General features: G+C 40.9%; 1 long non-coding RNA gene across 1 annotated transcript; it reads left to right on the top strand.

Annotated features, from left to right (window-relative positions):
- Positions 1-663: 663 nt before the first annotated feature.
- On the top strand, positions 664-21,018 carry LOC147251842 (uncharacterized). Its single transcript, XR_015118698.1, has 4 exons — positions 664-751; positions 2,310-2,422; positions 17,350-17,433; positions 20,857-21,018. It is a non-coding gene; the product is annotated as an uncharacterized LOC147251842 (long non-coding RNA).
- The last annotated feature ends 6,674 nt before the right edge of the window (positions 21,019-27,692 follow it).

Below are 27,692 nucleotides of genomic sequence, written 5' to 3'. Positions count from 1 at the left end.
CAATATGAACTGAACTTCCCTAAATGCAAAAAGGGGTGTGTGAAAAGGAAACCTTACAGATGCACCTGTAATAACCTATAACGTCACAGTACAAGTGGTTACATAAACTGTGCAAAGTACTGTTATGACTAAAAACCTAACAAAAATGCCCACATGTTGCCAGTCTCAAATGCCGCAGAGAAATCAGAGAAAACCAGGTACAATAAACGAGCGACCTCCTCTGACAAGCTCGGGATCATTAACTCATAACCAAAATTATAAACTCAAGCGGACATCAGGAGCAAATGAGCTACAAATGGCCATCAAGCTTCACTTCCCGTCTGCAAGGGTTGAAATTGTCCCGACAACATGAAAGAAATGAATTTGTGTGTCGCACCGTTGCATGGATGAGGCCAGCACAACGGAGTCGATAGGACTGTCTCAGCTGGATGGTTAGCATGAATAAGGAGTCATTATAACTGTGAGCGCTTCAGCAGGGGTCATCTGAGCCGCAGTGACTGGTGAACTTCACTCCTCCTGTTTTGGATAATAACAGCAGCTTTATTAGTCACAAATGAGTCTTACGGTTCAATCACCATTTTTTTCTCTGAATAAATTGCTTTTGCATGAATTGAATTGCTTGTTATTGGTTTCATAACATGATTCATACGGCCTTGTATTGCAGGGAGAATAACGCGTCTACTGGCAGATCGGAGTACCCGGCCTTCTCGGAGTATGGATGGAACCTGATGAAACTGAACATTTTATGCAGGTAAACTGGGTTCTGTCCAGAGGGTCCAGGACCAGGATCTCAGGACCATGTTCATGACATAGAGGACGACAATACAGGCTCAGGGTCAATAGAGTCTTTATCAGGGGATGAGGTGCTAGCTTTTCTGTGGACATCATACTTTTCCAGAATGTTTACAGACTCTTAGAGCAGGGGTTCTAAAAGTGTGGTCCTTGGACCTAGAGGGGAACTTCAGAAGGGTTTGCAGCACAATGAGGAATAAAGCTTTTTTATTTTAATGTCTCAAATCAAATTTGTATTTATTAAACTTAGATGTGTCTTTTCAAAATATTTAGCTATTGCTAACTATTAACTTTTGCAAACTTCCTGGCCACTTTCTAATTTGAAAACTAATTTTCCTGCATGAATATAATTAATTTGCTGGACGGGGGGGGGGGGGGGGATTTTTTTAAAAAAAAAACATTATTGAAGAATTATTCTACAAAAAGATTGATTTTTAGCAGATTATTTATTGAATTTTTGTTTTTAAATTGCATCAAACTTACACTTAAGTCATAAATTAATCTAAATATATGATTAGTTGATCACTAATGCTGGATCTCATTAAGAGTCAATATTGTGCATCAATTTGATGGTCCTGTAAATTAAAACCCATAAAAACGCCAACTGGATAAAGACACATGCAAACGCCTCCAACATTGGAGCTGCTGTTCACCACAAAGCCAGAAGATGGCAGTAGATATTTTAGAATAGAGAGAGGACTCCATTTATGCTGTATCAATCTCTCCAGTAGATGGCACACTCGCCTCACATTTAGCAACTACAATTAAGCTGGAGAACAGCAACTTTTATCAAACAACCAGAAAAGCGAAAGACAATTAATTTGGACTCTCTTGTTATTCAGCGCCAGTATCTTTTGTCTCCCACACAGCGGGATGGTTTTCCGGCATTTACGGCATTAACATAAACACCATGGTGTCTGCTGCGGCTGCACACACACACACACACACACGCACGCACGCACACACGCACGCATGCACACACAAAATCATGTCAACCCGCCGAGGTCTTGTCTCAAGCTATCTGGCAAATGTATTCTGGCTGCTCATTTAGCTCATTAGCTTTAATAGATCAGTAATTGAAATTCATCAGAAATTCTTGTCAGTGCACTCCCCCCTGATGTCAGTGGGCTTTCAGCACCTGCTCAGGCTTCATTACTCGGGGTCCTCACTGGGCCCTCGCATACCACAGAGTGACAGAGCATTAGTCACTGAGATAATCAACCTCAAGACACTGCCACTAATGCTCTTCCAGAACTATACCAGTTGGTGTCTTATCACAGAAGACGTTGTCCACTAGATGAATGCAGTCAAATATTCACATCCCGCTTTGTCTTCAAGGAGATTGACTCAGCTTCTAAGTGCTGAGAAGCTGGAAAATGCTACACTGTTAGCTGCCTTTATTTATTTCAATGTCTGTTTTTGCCGGCTAGCTGATGCTCTAATGATAAGTCGTGACTCTCCAGAGTGTCTTCACGTTTATATTTCCTCATCAATTTCATCCGCTCCATGTTGTGCAGGTGATGTTATGACAAAAAGTCTCCCCAGCCTGAAACTCTCCATCCTTTCATCGGTGCCAGGTCAGACGGTGCAGCTGTGCTACCACACTCATGTGGTTGTGAGACACTTTGAGGTAAAAGTCTTTTTTTTTTTTCCCCCTTTTTTTTTCTCAGAAAAGAAAAGCAACTTGCTTCAGTCCATCTGGCCAGCTATCAGAGCAGAACCTCCAGCCTCCGGCGCTAAGATGCTCATCAGTGTTCACTCGTTTTCAGAGTAATGAGGAAACAGGCCGTGTGTTCAAAGTGTGAATTTTATTATTTTGTCTTGACCCGAGTACTCATTATATTATTACCGTCTGAGAGCAACTGAAGGCAAAAACTCATTGCAGCTTGTTTAGCTGTTTGTGCTGAGTGTTACACAGAAAGGCCACTGAGCCAAATCTGCCCTCTCGGAAGAATAAAAAAAAAAAGAAGAAGAATTAATTGACTTTTTGTCAAAATTATATTCATTATTCTCATTTCCAATAATCACGCCTGCACCACAAATACGAAAGCCTGCCGAGGTTGTGAGGACCTACGCATGAGCGACGACCCCACCCGCGCTTAACAACACCTCAGGAAGATTCTTGATGATTGAGATTGACATTTGGATAATAAAGTATGGTGTTTCTCAACCACTGGGATGTGGGCCACAATAGGGCTGTGAGTGCTTTTCAATGGGCCGCAAGATGCTTTCAAGTGCTTTAAATTAAACACAGTTAAAACAAAGTTAAACACATCATCAGCATGAGGCGCTCGAGCTAAGTTGTGTGGCAGTGGTTTAGCGAATAATGGAAAAGCTCCTCAAGCCCACACCTATAAAATTTTAAAGAACCTGATCGTTTTTATCATATTTATTTAAATTGCAATACTATAAGTGAGGAAAAAGAATAGCCACAATAATTTTGGATCTTTTTGCTCCAAGTACGAGTAGGCGGGACTTTAAGAGGAAAAGGTTGAGAACCCGCAGAACTTTATAAAAGTTGTGTTCCTGCCGCTTTTATCATCATAATCATCATCAACATACAGAACCACTTTCTAATCTTTAAGAAAAAGTTCAAAACTGTTTCCAAAGCTTATTTAAAAAATACCACCCACACGGTCACATAGAGATAAACCTTTTTATCTACATTTAATACATCACTGCCTGCACGCCGCTTGTTTTTAAGGACAAAACATTGACGCTATTTCCTTATTTTTCTTATCTGGAAATCTTGTTTGGTCCAAAGGACTCTTTAGATGTCTGCCTTCTTTTATACAGTCCTTCAGTATGGAGAGCCCCACCAGGTCAGAGGCGTCCTCTATCAGCCATCATGTCTGTACCTCTCTTAGACCAGAGCAGGACATAAACTGGCCCTAAAATACATCACACACACTTTAATGGGCAGAGGCTGCGGCCGGGCCTTGAAATATAGCTCTGATACAGTCCTGTAAATTACTGGCCTCTCTGACATATTTCATCCAGGAGAATTAGTCCTGTTTAGCAGCTGATGTTATATAGCAGCTGTCCTGTACAGGTCCAGCAGAATGTGGCCATTTGATTAACGATTCCTCTGATTTTTTTCCCCCTTCCCCTCTTTCACAATTCTGTCTAACATCAATTAAAACACTGAGGTAGAAATGACTGAATCCAGACTTTTTGCTCTCACGGAGGTTGAAGTGTGCTGTGGATCCTTGTGGACTTGCAGGTCTAAATCAATCTAAGCCGATTAAACACAAATCAGAAAGGGTGGAATGTGGCGACTCCGTTCCAATCAAGTTTATGTTTGTCTGTCTCATTAATCTAGTGACTCAAGGCCTTATGATCCGATCCTCTGGACGACTCCTCTGGGTGTGAATATGCAGAATTAGAACAGATAAGCGGTCACACTGATGGCACCGTATTTATTCTGCACGCCACTTGCTGGACCAATAGTGGGGGAAATAAACCCGGAAATGACACCAATCGACCCTCACGTGTTCGTATCTTGATCAATCACAGATAACACGTTTTAGGTGCTCCAAAGCTATATTTTCTAGTTTACTTATGTTTTCTGCTGGAGATGTGAAACTTCTGCTGTGAGGAAAACTTCAGAGGAAATGTACATGTGCCTGACAAACTGCGATAACAATTTAGAGAAACAACTTGATATTGACTCAAAGCCATGCTCTGAGAAGCCTATATTTACTCATGTGGTAAAAAAAAAAAAAAAAAAAAAAAGAAGAAGAAGAAGTAGAAGAAGAGAGAAACTGTCACTTTTTTTTTTTCACTTTGTCAACCAAGAGAGTTCCTGAGGGCAAGATCCTCCTTAATTACAGTGACGTTTACCCTGTCTAAATACCCCAGTTCCCCTCACAAGTGTTTGGAGCTTCGCTTGTCATTTAGTGTTGTCAGATTTCTATGGAAAATGAAGCAAGAAAGCCCCGTGGAATACAAGTTGTTTCACTTATGAACTTCACTTTTTCCTTCTTTTTGTTTTTTTTCTCAGAGGAAGTTAGATTACCGTCATTCATTTTGATCATCTTTATCGATACGGCGCCTTTCATCACATAACGTGCAGCTCAAAGTGCTTTATGAGAAAAGATATATCAAGTCGGTAACTATAAGATATGGGGAGTTAAAATGATGGTAACAATAATAATAAAAATTGATTTTAATGTAAGAGAAAAAAAAACCCACACAGAAGGGCGCTCAGTCTATGAACTGAAAGTTAAAATATCTTTAGTTGATGGGTAACTTCTAGGCAAAGATCAAAAAAATGCTGCATTCCTTTTTATAATCTTTTTTTTTGTTTTTGTTTTTTTTTACTAAAAGTAGACAGCCTTGATATTTTCCCCCTCTTTTTTTCAAGAGGAAACTACCAGAAACCACCCTCTCTATTTACCGTTGACAAAATAAGTTTCAAGAAGCTCTCCTGCTGCTTATTCCTTTGTATTTGATTTACTCTTTTAACTTTTCATCCATGAATGCGCTTGAGTCCTGGTAAGAGAATGTCGGTCAGTTTGCCCCTCAAGAGCTGTTCGCCCTCCCGGAGCAGAATTAACCAGGGAATCAATAAAAAAATAAAAGAGTGAACGTCTCGGTGTTTACTGATGCCGAGGATAAGAACAGAAGTCTCCTGTCAACTCTGACACCGTCATTGTGGCCTAGCTTTGAAATGGCCCAATTAAAGATGCTGAATATTGGCTATTTTGCTATCAGTGATTGCAGAGTATCAGTCGAGGTCTTTAACAACCTCTATCAGGTGAACCGCACAGATGGTATCAGCTGTGTTTTATTGCTATTATTACTGAGGATGATTCTCCATCTGTGCTGATAGAGTGAACGGGACTTGAACTAAAAACTGAACATGACACAGAGCAAGCCTGCCAGAAGTTAATACCAGTAGCGGGGATATTTGTACTTAATCCCCGTTATGAGAAAAAGAAAATAAGACCTTGCAGTTCCCTGCAGATCTGCTATGACTTTATTATACTTCTGTGCATTAATCAACTTGTATCTCGTCTTTTGCTTTTATTAAACAGTGTTTCTGTCTCGCATCCATTCATTGGATCTTAAGTATCCTTTCTCTCATGGGTGCGAGCTTGATTGTGCATAGGAAATGAAGTTGGAAACTTCGGAGCTCTATTTAAAGTGCAGGTCCCTGGAGTGACCCCTCTTCCTTAATAACTTATGATCAGGATCCTCGGGTCCTTCTTCTTTTTTATTTCGCCTCGCTGGTGTGTTCCAGACTGAACCAAGTCTAATGGAATGTTCCGCTGAATTGTCCGGCGGTTCTGTTTTCTATCAATAAAAAGGGTGTTCACAGCTGTGGTGAGAACCCAAACACAATAAAAATAGCTGTTTAACTTAATAAATCACCGTACAAGGGCCTGGCTGGGTTTGCTTTCTCATTTAGGAAAGTGAGACAGTCTTTCCCTCACTCAATTTCAATATGGAGGTAGAGGTGGTTGGAGTGTCCCTGCAAAACTGCACGGTGACAGTCAGTGCAGGTCTGGATGTAAGAACGCATCCGGATGCATTTCTGTTGCAGGTTTTCCTTAGAATAACCACAACTTGACAGTTGCAATTACCTACCTTACCTTTTGGAAGTTACATTTTTAAACAATTGGTTACATTCAAAACCCTGGATGTCCCTGAATATCTTGGCGTGTAGCTGACAGGCGTTTGTCCATTCTCCAATTTTAGTCGTTATGCCAAAAACAATGGTGCAGGAATGAATCCTACAGCTCAGAATTAAGTTCGTATTGTTGAACGGCCAGTTTGCTTGTGTCAGAGTAAATGCGTTTTTTTGTTAAATGTCTGATAGGTCTGGTTTAAGCAAGCTAACAAATGGCAGATGCAACTGAGCTAACGTTTGCTAGCCTCGTTAACCACACCATTACTAAGTGACTGAACTATTCGAGTTCATTCTCGTTTTTTGATTGGTCCAGGAACCTGGCAGACCAGCAGACACATTGTATATCGCGGGTCTTTAGCTTGAGCTCCGCATCAAGCCAAATGGTACAGATGTGATGCTGCTGCTCAACACGGTTTTGTCACGTTTTGTATTTCACACCAGACAGATGTGTAAGGACACTCACGATGGAAGAGAATTTCATTCAGGTCATCAGATAGTTCCATAAAGTTAATGCAATAATTAAGAAATTTTCACAAGTCCCTATAAGCCTGAGGCAAAAGTCTCAAGTCTCGTTTATGCCTTAAGTACGGCTCCAAGTCTGTGACGTGAGTTCCGTCTGGAGAGTGTAGCAGTGGAGGAAAATCACGATGGATGAACAGACGTTCCTACCTTCCTACATTTGTTGCTGCTCAGCTATGAATGTGTGTAGCATTTTTTTCCCCCCTCTCGCTTCGCACTCCATTCAATTTGACTAGCAAATCAATGCAGGTATTGGTGAGTGTCAGATAAAAACCATTATGGCAACCAGCTCTAATTCTTCAGCTGAATTGATTTCATTTTAAATGATCCATGTACTTCGAGTGGCATACACCACCACTGTGAGTGTGTTTTACCTTGACTTCGTGCAAGAGAGACGTGATTCATCACCAAGAAAATGTCCCTTCTTCACACCCCAATAAAAAGGAGAGTAATGAAGCTTCTTTGGGCGCTGTCACCCAAACGCTGCTTTATAAAGGATGACACAATTATATTTTACCAGCTCACCAAAAATGCTGACAAGACTTGGTTCAATAAAATGCAATATGTACTAAGAGAAGCATGCTTTGCCTGGAAAACAACAGGGTGCCTCTGTCTTGAGGTGCTCCTCAAGGAACATTTTCTCCTGACAATTAATTAAAAAAAGACTGAGATATCAATTTTGTCTTTGAGTGGTTTAGTCTTGTCATGCTTCCTTGTGTCCTGTACAGCACGTTCTTTCTCGTGGGGAAATAGCTTCACAGGTCTATTCACAGGCAAATTGGAACCCCAACATTTTCCCTCTCAGAAATGCATAAACAGGCATGACATTTGCCTCTGAGCAAACAGAGGCTAATGCTGCATTACCATCAATCAGTAAACTTGGTAAATGTTTGTCTAAAGTATGATGGATGATGTGTCGACAACATTAAAAGGCGACCGCTTCCTAAACCTGAAATCTTGCACACTCAGAGACAGCTAGAGTGATGCTCTAGACAGCCAACCGCCAACGCCCTGCTGCTTGATGCTTACCAGCAGCAGGATGTGGCTGCTTCTTAGCGGACGGCATGTTTTTTTCCTTGGAGAGAGACACATCTGGCCTTGGATAATCTCTCCTTAGTCTTTTTCTGTGTAATACATGCAAAGCTCTGCTCCATGTAATTCCTTGACTGTTCTTTTTTTCCCCTAACAAGGGTAAAAAAAAATACAAGTTGTATAAAGTATATCATGTTTATTGAACCTACTATCAGAGCTGCCAGTAGTTTGTCCACGCAAAAAGGACTTAAATGAGAGAGAACAATGAGAAAGTACAAGCAGGGCTTAACAAACATGTTGCATTTTTTTTTTTTTAAATTACATTCTCTGACGTCCCAAAACCTTAAACGTGCCTTTGGGAGGAGAATAAGCATTGGAGCCTGTCTCGTGTAGAATTTCTTATTTGCATTCTTGATGGCATGCAAGTAATATATAAAAATGTCATAATAATGCTCTCTGAAAGGAAATCAGGACAAAATTGAGACTGAACACCGTGCAGTGTTAATGAAATGTGTAGTCTGTCGCCGGATGCCTCACGTCTGAAAATATAATACGTAGCAGCAGTGTCTCACTTGTTTATTTATTAACAAAGGAATTGTCTGCTTCACTTGCTATCACCAAGGCTTGACAGCTGCAGAGTCCAGGTGATGCATGAGCCAATATGTGGACTGGAGAGAGCTCAACGTCGCACATCAATATGAAAATCAGTTTCTGGCAGAAATAGCCCAGGGCAGTACATCCAGCTCCAAAAAGTGACTAATCTTAGGGTCATAAACCCTGCACAAGACGCCTCAGGTCTTTTTAGAGAGACAGGATTCAGAAATGCCATCATTTTCCATTCCACAAGCCAAGGACTTCACTCCTTGCATTAGCAGATTTCTTTTAATAGTGTGTGAAATAGCAAGGTTGCCAGAACTAAGCAAGAGCAAATAAAAGAGGGGGATGAGGGGTGGTGTAAGGTGACCTTAGTCTCTGGAGCGCCAGATTAAAAACTTCAAATGCTCAGCCAGAGGCTCTCCTAAAGAAACAAAAAGACCACAGGCACAATGTGACAGTGGTTGGAGGTGGTTGCCAAATATCTTCTTCTTACAGAGAGGGATTATGAATTTCACAAGGCAATAGTAGTCCCATTGGTGAGAATATTAGTTCACACATTATTCTCCTGATCTACATCTGTTTGTTTTTTTTTTTTTTGTTCCTTTTTCTGACTTTCAGAACTTCTAAGCAGTGGTCGTGATTTTGAACTGCAGACTCAATTTTCTTTATGTAAAAAAAAAAAAAGAAGAAGAAGAAGAAGAAAAAAAAATCTTTAGAACAATGTGACTAAGCACTCTAAGGTTCTGTTGTATGGCCATGACACAGCATACAGTTAACATGGTAAAAATTATTCAAATGTAAAGTTTGCAGCTTCAATCTTAGACACCTTGCCTTCAGAAGAGTAGAATTTGTGATAAATATAACCTCTAGATGACACCATTCAATGGACGCCCTGGGTTCTGACGTATGAAAGGACTAAATATAATTGTATTAGGTGTTTTGGAAAATAACTCTTCACATTGTGTTCCACCAGAAGTTGCACTACAACACCAGTGGTTTGATAATTCGTCTCACTTAATTACAGCCTCAGCTTCCCAGGAAGAAAATAGCAAGAAAATGATTTCACTCAAGAGGAAAGGGAAACAATGGCTCTCCAAATCCTTGAATGGATTTCTATCTCAAAGCTCATGGTGGAGACAGTTTGAACTGTAGCATCGCCGGGTGCTTTAATTACTGTTCAATGACTTTACTCTCAGTCCTTGACCTAGTTTAGATTCCTTATCAAAGACAGCCATGCTCACAGAAAAGATTACTTTTTAAACTTTGGGAAGCGGGGAGGGCAGACAGAAAAGGAGCTAATGCTGTTGCAGAAATACATAGAAGTGGACACAGCCCAGAGTCATTTGGAAAGCAATAGCCCATTCCAAGATGTGGCATCGGGTTGGCATCCATACAGCCCTTAAATTCCTTTTCTCCAGCCAGATGGCTATGGAATTACACATTTTTTAATCTAAAGCATGAACCTCTCCAGGCGAAGGGAAATCTTCTTGGGATAGCCATTTTGGATTTATTTGCAGAGGAGACAGTCTCTTGCCCTGGGGGCCACATTAGATGGTAAATATGAAGTTTGACATGGAATCTCTTGAGTCCGCTTGGCTATTGTGTGAAACCCACAAACTTACACAGTAAGCTATAAAAGTTCACACTGGGTTCAGAGTAATATATTAAAATATGATTGGGTCAAACATTGGTTAAAAAAAAGAATATTCAAGCCCTGTTCTTTTTTTATGGGCTGTACATTTCAGTACCAAACAGTAACCTTTATTAACTTAAATTTTCTATGAACATATAAACATTCAAGCAGCTGTTAAAAACAGTCAAACTCTGAATTGTTATGAATACTAGAGATGCCCACTCTAGGGTCATAAGGCAGTATAATAGCGAGAGCCTGATAAATGTATGAGGTTACATGGTCAACACTCATCCTGTATGAAGCCAGCACTGGGAAACATTTGTCTTTATGAAATATTCCCCGACATCCAATCTAATTCAAAGCTTGTAGGGAAGCTAACATACTGCCGATGCGGCTAAGCTAACGTTTGCTAATCTCAACGTTAACTTTCACACGACTGAGTAACTGACGTTTGGCTGCATTTTCAGGTGTCTAAGTTTGATGTATGATGTGATCCAGTGACCTTGATTTTTACATCATAAATGAGTGCACGTGTCTGTGCCTGTGTAAAGTTTTAAGGCCAAAAAACATGAAAAATAGCATAGTTTTGCTGCTGCTCCTAGCATGGTTTTGTTGCTGCAGTATTTCTGTTGTGGCCCACAGTATACAGATGTCTAAACATTAAGTGCCAACAAGTCATTCAACCCTGACAGCTATTTAAGTCATTTGCTCTGACCCTCTGATATGTGTCATTCTTTGCATGGTTTGTTTAAGTTTAGGCACAAAACACTTAGGGAAAGGAAAAGATCATGTTGCGAACGAGCCAATGCTCACACTTGGCAATATGAAATGAACGGCCAACTTCCCGTCAGTCGCTGTACGGCTTCAAATAGCCCGTCAAAACAGCCGCAAAACAGTATTAAACAACAGCAGCCTTAAAAATTGTGTTCTCCAATCAATCGTCTTGAATCTGAGTCTCCTGTGCCTTACATCCACTTCTCTATCAATCCATCCACTGCTCCTCCACCTCAGTATACAGATTTTTCCTGTAGTCATAATTACTATGGCCACTAGATGGCATCTGTCACTGATTATGTATCATTTTCACCACTTTTATTGATACAACCCATGGACAGGGCTATTTGCTTGTTCCGCAAGGAGCACAGCCTGACATTCTCCTTGTCAGATAATTCCTTCACGATAATGTACCAAATGATTGTCAACAAATTCAAGTCTCTGAAAAGTCCCCGTCTCTGATAAATACTGATGGGAGTGTTGATTTGACACTTGCAAGATCTGTAATATCCAGGTCCCATTATGCCATGGATCAATACGTTATTTTCCCTCACAGCAAACCCAAGATTAGATTTAATAGTGAACATGTGTGTTCCTCCTGTACACAGTCTGGACTTACAGGGGACTAGACATCCAGTGGAAGTCTTTTATTTGAGTAGACAGCTCTTATTTTGTAAATAGTCAGGAATAAAAGAGTCCGGCAGGTGCTTGGTGCTCTTTCCACATTCTGAATCCAACATCAAGCAATGTACTTGAAGGTTAATTAGAAAAATTATCTCTTCAGCTGAAAACAAATGGTACCATGGAGTCCCCCTGCTGGCAGACGAGTCAATCTATGGCAGGTCTCCTTGTTGGTCCACCTGCGATCCGTCTCCGTCACTCTGCTGACAGTCCCTGCAGGCCGCTGAGAGGATACGCTTCATCGCACCACTGTGACTAGCCTGCTAATGAATACAGAGGAGCCCAGGACGTCCGCACGCCCACAAAATGGCTGGGAAGACTCCTGCAGCCGTTCAGATGATTCTCTGGCCGGATGTCGGCTCAAATGAGGCAGAACACGGCTGCTAGACTGAAAGTGGAGAGGCATGCCACTCAAGGCTCGAGACTGATGGGTCTGACGTTCTAGATTCATTCAGAGAACCTCAATAGATGCCTAATGGGGAGAGGTTGCAGTTTATTGTAGATGTGATGGACAGGGTCTTGATACGTACGGGGATAATAGTGTGAGAAATGAAAGGTAATACAACAGAAGCAACCTTCAATGGATGAAATGCTCTCCGTAGAGGTAGATGTCAATCCAAGGAAGCACAACAATTTTACTGAATAGCATGTTGAAAGTTTGTAAAATCTTTTATTAGGTTATGAGGTTATACGTTATAAGGCAATTTTGAGGCAATTTTCATAAAGTGATGAAAGTAGCATGTCAGACCATTGAAACAGCCATATTGCACACAATATTAGCTACCAGGTACATGGAGGGAATTTATTTCTCTGAAGTACACGATCAAGAACATTCAGTAACACTCTATCTATTGTAATATCATTGGGTACTAATTGTACCAAACCAGTTAGATGAGGCTGAGTTGATTGGAAAGCATGTTTGGGTCAGAGTGTTATGTCACAACCTAATTCGTTGTCCCTGCTGACATTCACAGCAAGCCATTAGAGAACCTCCCGCATTCATCCGTTCGTTAGCAAACTAAATAACAACGCATTACTAGAAGAAGAGGGAGGGTGGAAGCTTTGATTTTGTTGTCTGATACTTCACACTCACAACCTCTTGATAAAAGATAGAGCTGTTTAAAACTTGCTTATTTCCATTTTTTCAGTTGTCATCCACAAAAATGCAGCTCTGCATTCTGCAAAAACGTTTTTACAATTCAGACCGATATCATTTTGGGGGGGTTGGTAGGCGGCCATAGGGGACGTCCGGTAGGGCTTGTTAGTTTCAGTTAGATGTTCATCAACCAATGCTTACTGGTCTCTGTGGACTTTTATGTCCAAGTTCTGCAGGACCAAGAAAGAGCCATGGGATTACTTTGCTAGTGGTTCTCAACCTGGGGACCCAAAGTACGCATGTTGATTGTGACTGTACATTTATTCAAATATTTCTAAAACACAAGCCAAAATGTAACTTGACAAGATTTGTGTGGGCAAAAAAAAAAAAAAGGTGTCAGCGGTCATGAACGCCAACCTAATTATTATTTTAATCACTGTTAGACGAGACGCAGCCCCGGTGTGTTTCTGCCCTCCGCTCTCCACACAGGCAGTGCGCAATTGTGTTAATTTTTGAATGCATTTTATTTGATTCATTTTAAATTTTAAAATAACAGTGCATTATTTTGAAGTCATGTTAGGTCCTGACCTTGCAAGAGTTGAGCAGGTGAGCAGGGATGCGTGATACTTGATTTATTTATTTTTTTTGCTGATATTATTTTTACAAAGCAAGTTTATATGATATTCAGGTTTTGATAAATTCCACCTTATGTATGTTGTTTCCTTATTATTGATGATTCGCAACACTGGGCCAATACAAGTGTTGGCCCCTAGCCCAGTCGCGTTATCTTCCAAAAAAGAAGAGCAATATCAAGCAATGACATGGTGATATTATTCTGTATAATAGTAACCATCACTGTTACACCTGCTGGTACAGGCGAGTCAACCTCAAAATGTGTAGTGGATTCATGTTTAACAGTGAAATTATCTTTTTCTACTTCCTGGGGATCGATGTTGATTGGTCATTTAAACTGCAGTTAGCTGAGATGGGGGGGCTGAATATGTGTGTGGGTGTGGGTGTGGGTGGGGAGGTGGTGTCATTACTAAAGCAAGTGAGCTCAGATTTCCTGCGGATGAGACCATATGTTGGCAAGGACAGAGACGTGACTGGAAGTCGACCACGGGGAGCCTCTCCCTGCAGGGTCTACAGGTACTCTGCTGTCTGTCAAAGCACACACACGCACACGGCTAATATTTACTTTCTGTTATCCCATTCACTGAGGCTATGTGTTTTTATTGTTTTTTGTCCGTTTGCAGGATTACAGAAAACCTGACAAGAAGAACAAGCTGCGCCGAGCAGAACCGACCCGTTAAATTTTGATAACTGATCTGAACGACACACACAGAGACGGACATTTTTCCACCTCTCTTGTGTTAAGATCAGGGCATTCCAGCAATGGAGCTTAAGAGGGGGTGACATCATACAGAGTGACGGGGAAAAATGTTTATTCAAGTCATCCTCAAGGCCGCAGTTTTCACTCTTCAACAGCATCATTTTTGCCGTTGCAAATTTGTCTTCCATTAATATAGTATTTATCTATTTCCTTCAAAGCAAGGAGACTTTCACATTTTCCTTCATGACCTTCCAAAAGACCATGAAGCGGCATTTCTAGTACAGAGAAGATTTGTTTTGCTTGACTTGTAGCTGTAGTTGACTTACTCGACATTTGAGCACTGCTACCTCGAGGTTAATGCTTTCTTCTTCTGTTTTTTTGAGCCAAGCCTTTCAAATAACAATTTAGATTCCTAATATTTGGGCAGTTTACACAAATAACAACTGCTTGGAATTTTTCACACTCGCAGACCTTCATATTTTAATCAGGCAGAACAGATATGAAGAATGTAGTTTGAAAAAACCCCCAAACAACGAGCACAGTTCCCACTGCCAGACGCAGGATGGAAAGCTGGTGAACTGCTGACTGCATTACTGTGCAGGTTAACAGGTTTATCAATGTTACTGCATAATCATTAAGACACAAGTACATCTGACGATAATCGCTATTTTGTATTCCATTAGATGAATGGGTTGCGTAGGTATATTCCTGCTGTGTAAATCAATAGCATCATTCCTTCAACTGCAACCTTGATGAAGCTGAAGAGCCTTCGAAGCAAGTGAATAAGAAACAGTTTATATCCAACCGGGCTCTATTTGTCTTAAAACGTCAAAAAGACTTGGGGGGGGGGGGGGGGGCGCGGTACTCGTGCAGGAATGTTGATGTCATTTTCCAAGAGAATCTTCCAGAAATTCCTGGACAGCTAGGGTTTGGTATTGAACGTGTAACTGACATTTCTGCTGCAGCCAGAAACACAGATCAATACTGCTGCCATACACATCCCCACATGTGTAGAGTTTAGGCTATTTGTCAGTGATTAAATGTTACGGTGAGACAGCGACAGGCTATGAAGTTTATCTTGTAGTGGATACATTTCACTGCTTTATTATTTTGGTTTTGACTTTATCATTGAAAATCATAGAAATCCAATTCTTTTGGGAGCAACTACCGCATTACTTGGTATGGCAATATCCCCTAAGCCAGCGATCGCTTGAGTGTCTTGAATAGTTCAGCAGGACATCGTTTAAAATAGCTACCAAAGCCATCTCCTCAGTAAAAAGCCTCCTGGGTTATGAGATACAACTCACACAAAGCACAGCTGACATTTTTTTTTTTTTTTAATAGCCCATAGTCTAAGTAGGTACATGTGTTCTATCAGCAGAGTTGGAGTCGCAAACTGTTCCCACAAGACCGTAATCGTCGTCCTCTGAGTAATAACATCCACTTCATTTAGTTCTCCATTGACTATGATAGGGCTCATTCACTGCGATCCTCAATGACATTATATTATAAAAAACATGGGCATGTCTTGGGTGTGACAGCGCCAGGGTGTGAAATCATGTCGCCTTTCATCAAGAGAGTTATGATCAGTCAAGTTGGGCTCATAACAAATAGCAGGCTTTGCACTTTTATCAGCAATGCCGTGACCCTCAACACTGTGACCTCATCATTAATATGGGAAGGCCGGATGATAGATCAAAGCATGGTTCAGTGGAGCATCCCTGGGCCAGAACTGGCCTTGAATCGTTCATCACACCATCCCTGTGGGGACTTTACGAGGGTCCAGGGAGAGAGGACGCTCTCGAGACTGTCACATTTGTTTTACTGCTTTTGATAATGGATCCCTTTTAAAAGATGATACACATGGGGATTTCTCTTTAGCACATGGTTGTGATGACAGTCTCTAATGTTAATAAAACGAGACTTCTTTCATGCTTTTCGGTTTGGTCCAGGCTGAAGTCTGCTATAAAACATGTATCAAACAGACTGTAAAATCATATTGAAAATACTTGCAACAATGAGCCGAAGCAGCCGAATGGAGCTGCAGAGACAATCTGGGGCGCATTTTATCGGCTTTTAATTACATTTTAATTCTTATTTTGCAGCCTGTGAACAAGTCACGTAGTTTAGGTCTAGAGGTGACACTTTACAGGTGAATAAAGTGTGTATTTTAGTTTGTACATCATTTCCTATCACTGACACCCAAATACGGCTTTTAGCTCGATGCTGACAAAGTAAATGGTTTCAATTCATCTGTTTTCAGTTCGACCTGCATTGAAGATTCCGACTTTAATTTTTCAGTAAATTTGCCTGAACTCCCATTTATATATTTCATTAAATTTCATGTTTTATTCCTTCAGTCTTTACTTTATCTTGAGCTTGTGAAGCTCTTTGAATGATCTCTACGTAAACTATAAATAAACCTGCAAATACGACAAGTTGTTCGGAGGAGGAATTTTGAATACCTCTTAATCATCCAAGAATCAGAAAATACTGCCAACGGCAACAGAAGAATTTAGATTTTCTCCACGTTTTAGGAATAATTTGTGTGTTGATCGCTCAGATATTGAAATTTACAAATTTTAAGGATGTGATGCTTTGTCACTGCTAGTTTTCTTACAACAGAATATCTCAATGGAAGCAATTCCTCCAACCTCACACGTATGTAAGTTGATTGTTCTGACGCTCTGTTATGGAAAACTTTTGCAGGGTTTCTTAGAGTTTAGGTACAAAAATACTTGGTTCAAGTCAGGACAAGACAACTCTCGCCACTGCTGACATGAAAAACGGTTAAATTAACTGAACATCGATTTTCACCAACAATTAATCATCAGCTTTCTTCACTCAAACATGAGTCTCCTCTGCTGCAGTAGCCTGTAATTCTATCCTGTAATATCTTTTCCTGTTTTACTGGCACAATGCAACTTCTCACTTTCCTGTGGTCAAAATTACTACGGCCACTAGATGGCATCTGTCACACACGAATTTGTGGAGTCGTTTTCGCCTTTTGTGTCTGTGACAAATCTGCTCATTCAGCCAAGCAAAAACAGAGAAACTGTTGAGTTTCTTTCCAAAGTGGTTGCTTTTCTCTGTTGCAGCCACCCTTTGTGTTATAGGCCGGTAACATTTAATGTGTTTATTTTTAAGAAAGTAATGGTGTTTACGTGACACAAACTCTCTCCTAACTTTCCACATCTTCTCATTAGAACACATCGTGGTTTTCTTGGTTTGATTTTTTTTTTTTTTTTTTTGTCTAGGCAGGCATCCCTCAAGCTGCTTCCCACCTACGATATGAGGGACAGATTCTTTCGGTGCAGACAGACATACCTCAGCTCCTACAGGTAGCAGCTGACATGACTATTAGTCTTTCTTCTGGTACTTGCAGGTGTCAGACTCACCGGTGCTCACTTGTCAGAGCCGCTCTGTGTGCTGTCTGAGGTGATTCATCTTCTTGCCAGCATCATTAACTTCCTTGTGAAAGGACTGGCAGAAGGAGACTCCAAAAAGGGCTAGAAAAAGTTCATGCGCCTTGTCAGGAGCTACTTTCCCTCCTCTGTAATCAGATCGAAAGTTCTTCTTCTAGTTTGTTTTTAATTCTTGTTCTGGCTGTGTTCTCTCCTCCTCAGGTTGAGGACAGCACTATCAGATTCTCGTACCCTGAGAGCAATGCCCCTATTGCAATATTTATTGAATTGTTTAAACGTGTCTTGAACAAATTTAATTCCGCCACCATTCAATGACAGAGTCAATGTTGCAATTATGAGCAATATGATACACAATTAGCAAAGCAAATTTGTTCATAAAATTAATACAGACACGTTTATCACCAGTTGAACAAACAAATGGACAACAGCTTAAAAAAAAACACCCAAGGCGATATTCTATTGTGTAATATCCCCATTAAACTAATGACTGTCTGTCACCATTAATTGCTTCATTTCAGTTCTGCTGCAAATGTTTATTTTTGCAATAGCATGTATTCACTTTGCTTTATTTAGTCTCCTAAATTAACCTACTTAATTAGCAATAGATTGAAACGTAAAGACCTGCCAAATTAACCCATTTTCCAGTACATTACATTTCTGCATTAAAACAAAATGGATTCATACATCGGTACAAAATATCAGTATATAGGTCAGACTGGAAGCAAATGATGAATGAATCCGGGCTTGATGAAGCTCTTAAAAAGAATGTGATGTTGAAATATGTAATCTGTGCACGGGAGCATCGATGATGCATACAAAGCATATTTATTGACTGGCTAAATGAAGCATAACACTCAGAGTTTCTGAGAATTATTAAACCAGAGTCTGTTTTGTCTAATTTGTAATTGTTGTGAGTTTGCAAATAACCAGATGTTGTGTCCCGTCCCCCCCCGTCCCCCCCCCTCTTAAAACCTTTCTTTTGTTTGGCACCAAATGTGATGTTTTAGATCTCCGTGATTGTTTTCTTCTTGGAGAAAATAAAAGGGAGTTCACCCGGTGACCTTTTCTCCAAAACTCACCTCGCTTTCAGCTGCTTGATAACAAGTTATTATCCCATACAGCAGCTTTTTTGAGAGCTTGTGAAAAGCGGCAGAGGCTCTGTACTGGGCTGTTATTAAGCCTGAGTGTGGACTCTTAAGGACTGCTATAGACAGTCCTTCAACCTCCAAGTGTTTTATAATGAAACCACACATCCTCAGATTCAGTTGGGGCTTGTCTTCTTAGGTTATTTTAGAATATCGCTCACTATGCTTCTTAAGCTTGCAGCCAGGCAGAGATGAGAATTCTATTCATGTATTTCTGTCTTCTTCTTTTTTAACTTATTTCATTTCATTGCTCTTTGGCTTTAAATGTGTCATTAAAATCTCAAAATACTTGAATGCATTTTTTGGGGGGGGGGGAGATCCAGTGCGATTGTAGATGGAGCTACTGGTTGCTGCAGAGCCCAACGCTATTTTAACAGAGTTGTGACAAATAATAGAAGTAGGTACATTCATATAATAGAGCCCACATGGGCAGAATACGGCTTGAGGGCCACAGTTGGCCTGCACACAATCTCAGTCAGCCCTTAACTGCTCCTGATGGCCCTGCGACGGTGAACCCCACCTCTCGCCCAATGTCAGCTGGGATAGGCTCCAGCACCCCCCCCCCCCACACACACACACACACACAACCCTTAAAGGATAAGTGGTATAGAAAATGGATGGATGGATGGATCCCCCAAGAATCAGCAGCAAAAGTTAGAGATGTGCCATGACATAAGCGCACCAAACAGCAAAATACGGCCATGAGATCAGTGGTCCAATGTGTGGCCAAAGGAGTCGCCCCTGCGATAGAGGTAGAACTATGCGTCTGTAAGCTATACAAGGTGGGAGAATTGCTGTTCATGTTGTTAAGCAATGCAAAGGTAGAACGCCACCAAATGATTCTCACTCCTTGTTCAATAATGCAGCTCGCAGTGACTACAACGGCCATTTGTTTAGGATCATTGTTTGCTCTATACATGTTTCAGACAATTGAGCCAGCAAGCCTCCTCCTTGAATTTACAGTGCTGGCTAATAGGGTTATCGGAGGAGCGCGAGGGAGAGAGAGAGAGAGAGCGAGGGCGCTAATAGGAAAAACAGTGAATACAGGGAGAGTTTCATCTCTTGTGTCTCCACTTGATTAGTTTAACAGCTCCTTTGATCTTTTGCTGTGATTGAAGTGTTTAAGTGGAACATGGGGGGCAAAGGCAGAGCCAGAGAGCAGGCGCCGAGTAATGTGCCACCAAATGCCTATGAGGCACAACATCTTAATGTCAGGGGGAAATTAAAACACTTTTCCATTACAGAGGCCCTTGAATCTTAATTCATTTGTCCACACACAATACAAAGTAGGTGACAAGGTCAGTAAATACTCATTGAATAAGATGTGAATGCTGACCTTTGAGAGCAGGTAGAAATGAGTATAATATCACAATATATGAGAAGGAGAGTTCACATATTTCAGTTTTGTGATGTGAATTAAGCATTTGCACTGAGGGGCAAATTGAATTTAAGGTGCGCTGAGCAACTTTGCATATTCAGATCTGCAGATGGTACTGATGAGAACGTTTGAAATGCAAACAGCATTCTTGTGTTCAGGCACCAGGTAGCTCTGCCGTGCCAATAGCAGGAGACACAGACCCTGCTTAGGGTTAGGCTGTTTAGCTATAAGTAGCATATACTGTGTATTTTGACCATTTTCCATTTGTTAATAATTTATGATCAAGTCAAATAAAGATGATCTATTCCCTGTGTTCCCACAGTTTTGCCCCGCCCCTTAACTATTGTCGCTACACGGATCAGTTTTTGTTGACACTGACTTTTTTATATGCTTTAACAGAAAAAGCTGATGCTTGCCTTCATACATATATATCTCTCTGTTTTTTGTTTAATATCTTGCTAATGTTATTCGTCATATGCTAGAGCAAACACAGCTCAATATAGTTGGCTCTTGGATTTTTTTTTTTTTTTTTTTTTTTTGGTTTTAGAAACAAAAACACACCACCTTTGGAGTTTGTTATTATGATATTGAGCGTGTGGACAATTACTGTTCAGGAGATGAGTTTAAAATGGAATTCGTTTTGAGACTCCCCCCCTACAGATTTATCTTGCCAGACCTGAAGGGGACACTAATTGTGAGGTTAGGAAATTACTGGTGGGAAATACTGTTCAGTCAAACCAAAAGCACCTTGTCAAAAACCATACACATAACCTGTACAGCCATTGAAATGCAAAATTGTCTCTGTGCACATCTCAGATCCAGCGTGGCGAGAACATATTTCTCCGTGAGTCGACCATCAGCCGTCAACTTCTGGAAAAGCCTGACACAGTCTGGAGCTTTAAGAGTCATAAGCTTGAGGTATCTTCGAGACACACCTCACAACACAAACAATTTGGTACCTGTAATGTTATGTCAATACCGCTGTACACAAGACAGATGTTGTTATTATTTTGTCATTTCAACATTTCACACCAGTTGGAGAACCTCAGAGATCCCTTTGCCCTGCACCAGAATGTCAACTAATGACCGGACAGTTGGAAAGAGCAGCAAATTTGTTACCAGTGACAGAGAGCAGTGATGGATTCCAGAGCTGGTGAACATCCCTAACACAAGAGCAGACAGGCTGAAAGGGTTAGCGACCCAGCACATGGAGCTATACTGCAGATATAAATAGAAGTGTCCAATAGAAGAAAATTGTACTGATTAAAATTAAAAACTATATATTTTTTTAACGAGGTGGCACGGTGGTGCAGTGGTTAGCACTGTCGCCTCACAGCAAGAAGGTTCCTGTGTGAGTCTCCATGTTCTCCCTGTTCCTGTGTGGGTTCTCTCTGGTACTCCAGCTTCCTCCCACAGTCCAAAGACATCAAGAGGGGACCAGGTTAATTAAATACTCTAAATTGACTGTAGGTGTGACTGTGAGTGTGAATGGTTGACTGTGTTGCCCCTGCGATGGACTGGCGACCCGTCAAGAGTGAACCCCGCCTCTCGCCTGAAGCCTGCTGGGATAGGCTCCAACCCCCCCCCCCCCCCCCCCCACGACCCTTAACAGGATAAGCGGTAGAAAATGGATGTATGGATGGATGGATGGATATTTTTCACCCTCCAATCAAATTCTTCCTTCTTTCCTGCCCTTGTATTTCACTCAGAAATACATCATGATACAACATTTGGAAACTCTCAAAAAAGAGCTATTTCAGCTGCACTTCAAGTTGTAAGACAGCCTGATTTCAACTCTGCAGTTTTACAGTTAATGGTAAAGATCTTACCCGGAATTTACAGCTATGTCTCTTCATTTCATTTTCTCCTGCGTGCATGGCTCCTGTAACAATGCTAACCAGAGTCCCAGATGAATCTCAATCTTTAATTCTGAGCAGCTGACAACTGTCGTATCTGAAAAGATGAAGATGTTATCAGCAGGAGTGAGACATCTAATACCGGCGAATTCACAGTACATCTGTACATATATATGTGTGTGTGTGTGTGTGTGTGTGTGTGTGTGTGTGTGTATGCACGCTAGTCATACAGTATACTTCAAAATGACTAAAACTTTGGTATTTGATTTGGAGTCCACGTTCAGTGTAAAATGAGGACTCAGGTTGGAGATAGCCCCACAGTCTTATCCCTGAGCATGTGATGTCTGTATCACCTTTCATGTGTCATTGTCACCCTATAATCAAATACAATGCAATCTTATGTGTCACCTTGGCCCCATATGAGGCATATGGGGTGACTATAACTTTGGCTCTGGTGAAATTCTTCCAACATCCAAGCCTGTTGTCGAGCTTGTTGTCTGCGTTAGCACAAGCTTAAATCAGGAGAGATTATCCACTGATTCTTGTTAGAACTCCAATCACTCCAATTACATTTGCTCCAAAGTGACTTTTCCCAGTCATCCGGCCAGGGATTTCTTTAGCCATCAATTAGAAATGTCGCTTCTAATCTGAGTCGGCTTCCCAGACACTGGTCATTTCCCATTAGAGTCATTTTCCCCAGGATCCCGTGGAGCGATAAACATCTCCGTGGCTCAATAGAGGAGACGTGGAGGAGACCATAATTAAAGAGGTGGCATTTACTCTCAGTCAGGCCCTCTCAGAGATCTGAATCTGCAATTACCTTCTAGAAAATAGCATTGTCAGGACAAGACCCACGTTAATAATGGCTACCATCTCTTGGGCAAGGTACGGAATGCAATCATTTCCACTGAAGCCGCACTTTGATTGTTTATCGCTTTACTCGGGGTTATCAGCCTCTCTACTGTAGCGAATGTACACAGAAGGAAATAATCTTGAGAGCCACTAGCTATTCAAGTATTTTGCTGAGCAGTGAATGTGCTCATAGAGGTAGCTTAAACACCAGACTCATAAAGGCTATAATATCGTGGATAGGATTCACCAACCAGCCGTCACCAAGTCTCACTATCCGTACGCTTGTATTGCTTTCTCTCTTCCTCCCTCTCCCTTTCTGGCACGTTCTGTCTCATTCACACCGTGAGACTCCCCTAAGCCTCGACCAGCCCGTGCATGACTTTCCAGATACTTTATCAAGTGCATAAGGACCATTTGCACAGAAGGCAATTAAAAGCTTTAGTGGTTCCTGCAGGCAGAGGGGTAGTTTGGAGGCCCCAGTCGACACATGAGCCCGCACCTTATTGGAGAGGGCTGGATTTGTGCAACAAAATGACTGTGGTAATTTATACCAAATAGACTGTAGGTAGGGTATGAGAGCCAAGAGGAATGCATCTACATTAATCAATATGAAATTATCCGGGATGTAGCGTAATTTGTGGAGGGCAGCCGTGCACCTGCCCAGAAAAGTGAAGGAAACCTGAGCATAAATAAGTGACTAAACCCTGCTCAAATTCTGGTTGCTAGACCAAAAATGAGATCTGTCAAACCACAAGGAAATGAGGTTATGGAAAGAGTAGAAAAATAAGGATTTAGAGAACATTTTAAGCGTTAACTGAGCTCAACCGAAAACAGTACATGTGACTTTTAGAGGTGCATCCCATATGCAAATGTGTTGGATACTGATTGTCAAGGGTTGTGAGGATATAAATCTATTAGCATGGCAAGAGATAAGCACGTCCTTAAAATGACCATTTGCAAAAGCAGCGATAGTGAGAATGTCCAGCGGATTATCGCTTATGTGTATCTTCTAATCAATCCACTTGGAATGTTTGTGTGTGAAGGCCAAGATCACTGTGTCATGACTTAGTTTGTATTAATGTGTAGAGTCTATTTTTGCTGTCTGTGACGTGTTCATTTGCATCCTGCTGCCTTGAAGGCACGCTTTATTCTTTTGACACTCTGCATTGACTGTACTTAACAAATGTCGTTACCATCAGTAAATAGAGGAGAAGCCGAGGACATTGCGGAGATGATCTGGCCCTCCTTTGGCAGCTGGTGACCTTCCTGGTCTATATGCTACATGGCTCTCACCAGCCTCCTTTTTCAGGTTTCAGACAGCCCCGGCTCTCTTTATCGCTCCCCAGGATCAGCAATTGCTCACGGACAGTCTCTCAGTAATGCATCCATGCTGGGTATCTCTTCAGAACACGACTATGTGCTTTGCAAATGCAATATACAAGGAGTGAATACAAGTGAGAGAAAAAGTGGAATGGAGTGAGTTCAGAGCATCTCAAGTACCATCCCCAAGAGGAATATTTCAAGCTTAAAGATTTCTTAAGGCATCTTTTAAATTGCATTTCACTGTCACTGGATGGTTATTAATGGAGAGAAATACAAATTTTGGCGTGCATGAAACAAGCCGGAGCATGTCAGGGTGACGTGCTGAATTTAATAATGCTTAGACCACAAAACAAGATTCACACTTGCATACAGTTAAACAACAACTGTAGTGTTCAGTTTTACCATTGAAGTTTTTGGTGACTCATAAGAGGTTTGCAAGCCTGAAATACTGCAAAACATTTAGACCCCTTCCTGTGATGAATGGTTCATAAGCATTGTACCACATGCTTAATTGGTTGAATTTCTCTCTAGGCAGACAAGGAAGTGTACCCCCGGGCATAGATAAAAGACTTCTAAACTCTCTTTTGTGGAGCGAGGAGATGAAAGGGCAGAGAAGACAGGAGCTTGTCAGGAAGAAGCCGGTCCCAGCAGCCAGTCAGTGTGCAGGTGTAGCCGACCAGAAGAACGACAGGTTATCATCAGCTTTCTGCTTTAGAAATGAGGCACCTCACCATCCAGCCATGATGTCTTATTCCTACCTCATCCCCACTTCTGATAGGAGAGACGGCATATTGTTTATGGATAGGAACAGACGGTACAATGTTGCATGCATGCAAGTGTAAGTGCCGTGCGGTTAGTACAGCTCTATATATTGATATAGTTCTAATTTCTTTGCCTCCACGCTGGGGACAGCCATGACCCAGCAGCGTTACCGCCACATCCTAGGAATACCTGAGGACTTGGCGCTATTAATGTCCACTAGGACTGGAGGATGAAGTGAAAAGGTTTTGCCGGTTAAAGGTCAAGACCACCATCATCTAATATGAATGTTATATATCAAGAAAACCTTGAGGAAATATCTTTAAAATGGCACAGATATCCACTTGGGTTTAAGAGTGAAATTAAAAGTTTTTGGTGGTCAAGGGTCAAGGTTGCTGTGACAGGCACAGATTACGGAGGCATACAACTGCAATTTGGAATTTCTAGCTTTTACTTGCAAACATTGAAAGATCCTACATCTTCAATATAATCTAATTTTTTTTTTAATCTATGGTATTTCAAAAATCACATAAAAGAAAGAGTTGCCATTGACTGACATTGATCCAGGTGATTAAAACAATGCAGCTCCAGCAAAACCTTCCAGACCTTTAATCTTTATTATTGGTGCTCAGGTGAAACACACCATCTATGCATGTTGTAGAGTTGTCACATAAAAATGCACAGTACATTGACTACAATGAGATTAGTGATTTTATTGAGGCTCTTGATGAACTTCAAGAGTGTTGGTGAGTGTTCCTTTTTTAACAGAGGGGCGGCAAAGAAAATTTGATGACAAAGGTGCACAAAGTCAAGATTAGGACAAGCAGCCAACATTTAGGCCGCTTTCAGACTGCTAACCCGAATCAGATATTTGGCACATCCACAAATTATATCCGAGATTTTTGCAAATTGTATCGGAGCCACCTCCAAAATTCGGAGGTTTTGAATGTGACGCTCTTCAAAGCTTCTTTCACATCGCTCCCAAACTATTTCTCCTTCGATACCGGCTGCCTTAAGTTCATGCCTGAACAGACAAGCCTTGATTTTGTTCTGCGTCGGACAGCCGTGTCAAACACGTGTTCAATAGCATCTCATGTAGAGTTTGGTGATGTGTGGACATGACAAATGTAATCTTATCACTTGCAAGTAATAGTTCAGACATTCAAAAAAATGGAATCTGGCCTTACAAGCGTTCTAATTCTGACAAATATGACATTTATGTTTGCATGTACAATTCAGATTTTATATTTCTACTTAGAATTAACATTAGTTAGACAACATCATTTAAACACATACATTTCACTGTAACTGCTCCATGAACAGTTATAAAGTTCATTCGTTTTTTTTTCTTGACATAAATACGATTGAATACGAATTTGTGTGTTTGTCATAAACAGACACGCAGACACGAAAAGAAGGTTTCGCAGCACAACACATCATCAAATGCGCTGGATATGTTTTTAGTCAAGTGAAATTCAGAAGAATGCGGTCGCTTTTAAAACTAATAACTGTGATACATATGTTCAAGAATGTCATAGTTCATTGAATAATCAAACCACAGGAGAAAAAAAAAAGTATTGTGGTTATATTACTGTCTCATTTCCATACCGAGTGGCACTATTAATAACATTGAACCAGTGTGCAATTCCTCTCACAGCTCTCTGAGAAATGAGCTATGAAGAATAGCAATAATTGTCAATGGACATCTTTGCAACCGAGCATCTGCTTCATGCTACATAATCAGCCTTGTCAAAATCCTGAAAAGGCTCAAAGACTGTTTGGAAGGGAAACATGGGAAGCGTCTCATTAAGATGTAGGGAATGAAAGCAAGTGCGATTTAATTTAATGGTTTGGTGTTTCATTTCAGTCGCCCTCCTGCTCTTCCTTCACGGTTAATTTTGAACCAACTCTCCTGTTAAAATCTAGCATTGTGACACTGGAGATATTTAGCTCATCTCAAATTTTTGAGATGGGGTTTTGAATTGTCACATTAGCTGTCCCTCAAACAAGTCTGGATTTTCTGGAATGAGTCACAGGACAGGAAGTGATTAGACATGCAGTGAGACAATTTTACATGCAAAAATAATTTGAGGACAATATCAGAAGGAATTGAATGAAGGAGGCAAACACGATTAGAGGAGCCTCATCCAGACTGAGAAAAAGGGTTTACACCAGAAGCTAACATATAAGGAGGAGGAGGTTATTTGATCACCGAAGTTGATCACATTATCAGCTGAGAAGATTTTTTTTGCGGTGACTGCAATTTTTGCAAAACTGCAATTTTTATTTTGGGTCTGGCTGATTTTGCATCAGCGGAGGAATGTAATATGCTCTCTCCGAGTGTTGTCGAGTTCAGACGTGTGTCCATGCACGTGGTGGGTCAGACCGGAGTTGAAATGCACGTAGAACATGAAAACATACATCAACACAACTGTTAGAGCTGCAGGCATAACAACATACCACGAACATAGTAAACCACAAACGTAGTACAAATACGCAGCAAATAAAGTGAAATAAATGGTTGTTCCCCACAACTATAAGTACAGTTCCCGACCACGCATGTAACACCTCATTTCATATTTCTGGGGATTTGTTACTCTTGGAAGATGAAAATCTTCGGTTTTCAACTTTCCACCTACATGATAAAATTCCAGTTTAATCTTAAACTGCAGCTTTATACATCTTGACAACTAAATCTCTTCAATAGTCAATGGTATTTGTTTTCTTCAGACATAATCTTGTCCTGTAAGTCCCTGCCTGTTGAGACAGATCAAGTGTTGTTGCAATTAAACCTCAGTATATTAATTGCATATGTACTCCCGATTCACACCCAGTCATACTTAACCCTATGCAAAAGTTTCA

This window comes from Aulostomus chinensis, chromosome 12 (genome assembly GCF_037954235.1).
Source record: "Aulostomus chinensis isolate RoL2024-O1b breed Wild chromosome 12, RoL_Achi_v1.0, whole genome shotgun sequence".
In the NCBI taxonomy this organism is placed as follows: Eukaryota; Metazoa; Chordata; class Actinopteri; order Syngnathiformes; family Aulostomidae; genus Aulostomus; species Aulostomus chinensis.
This window is presented reverse-complemented; position numbering and strand designations above follow the sequence as displayed.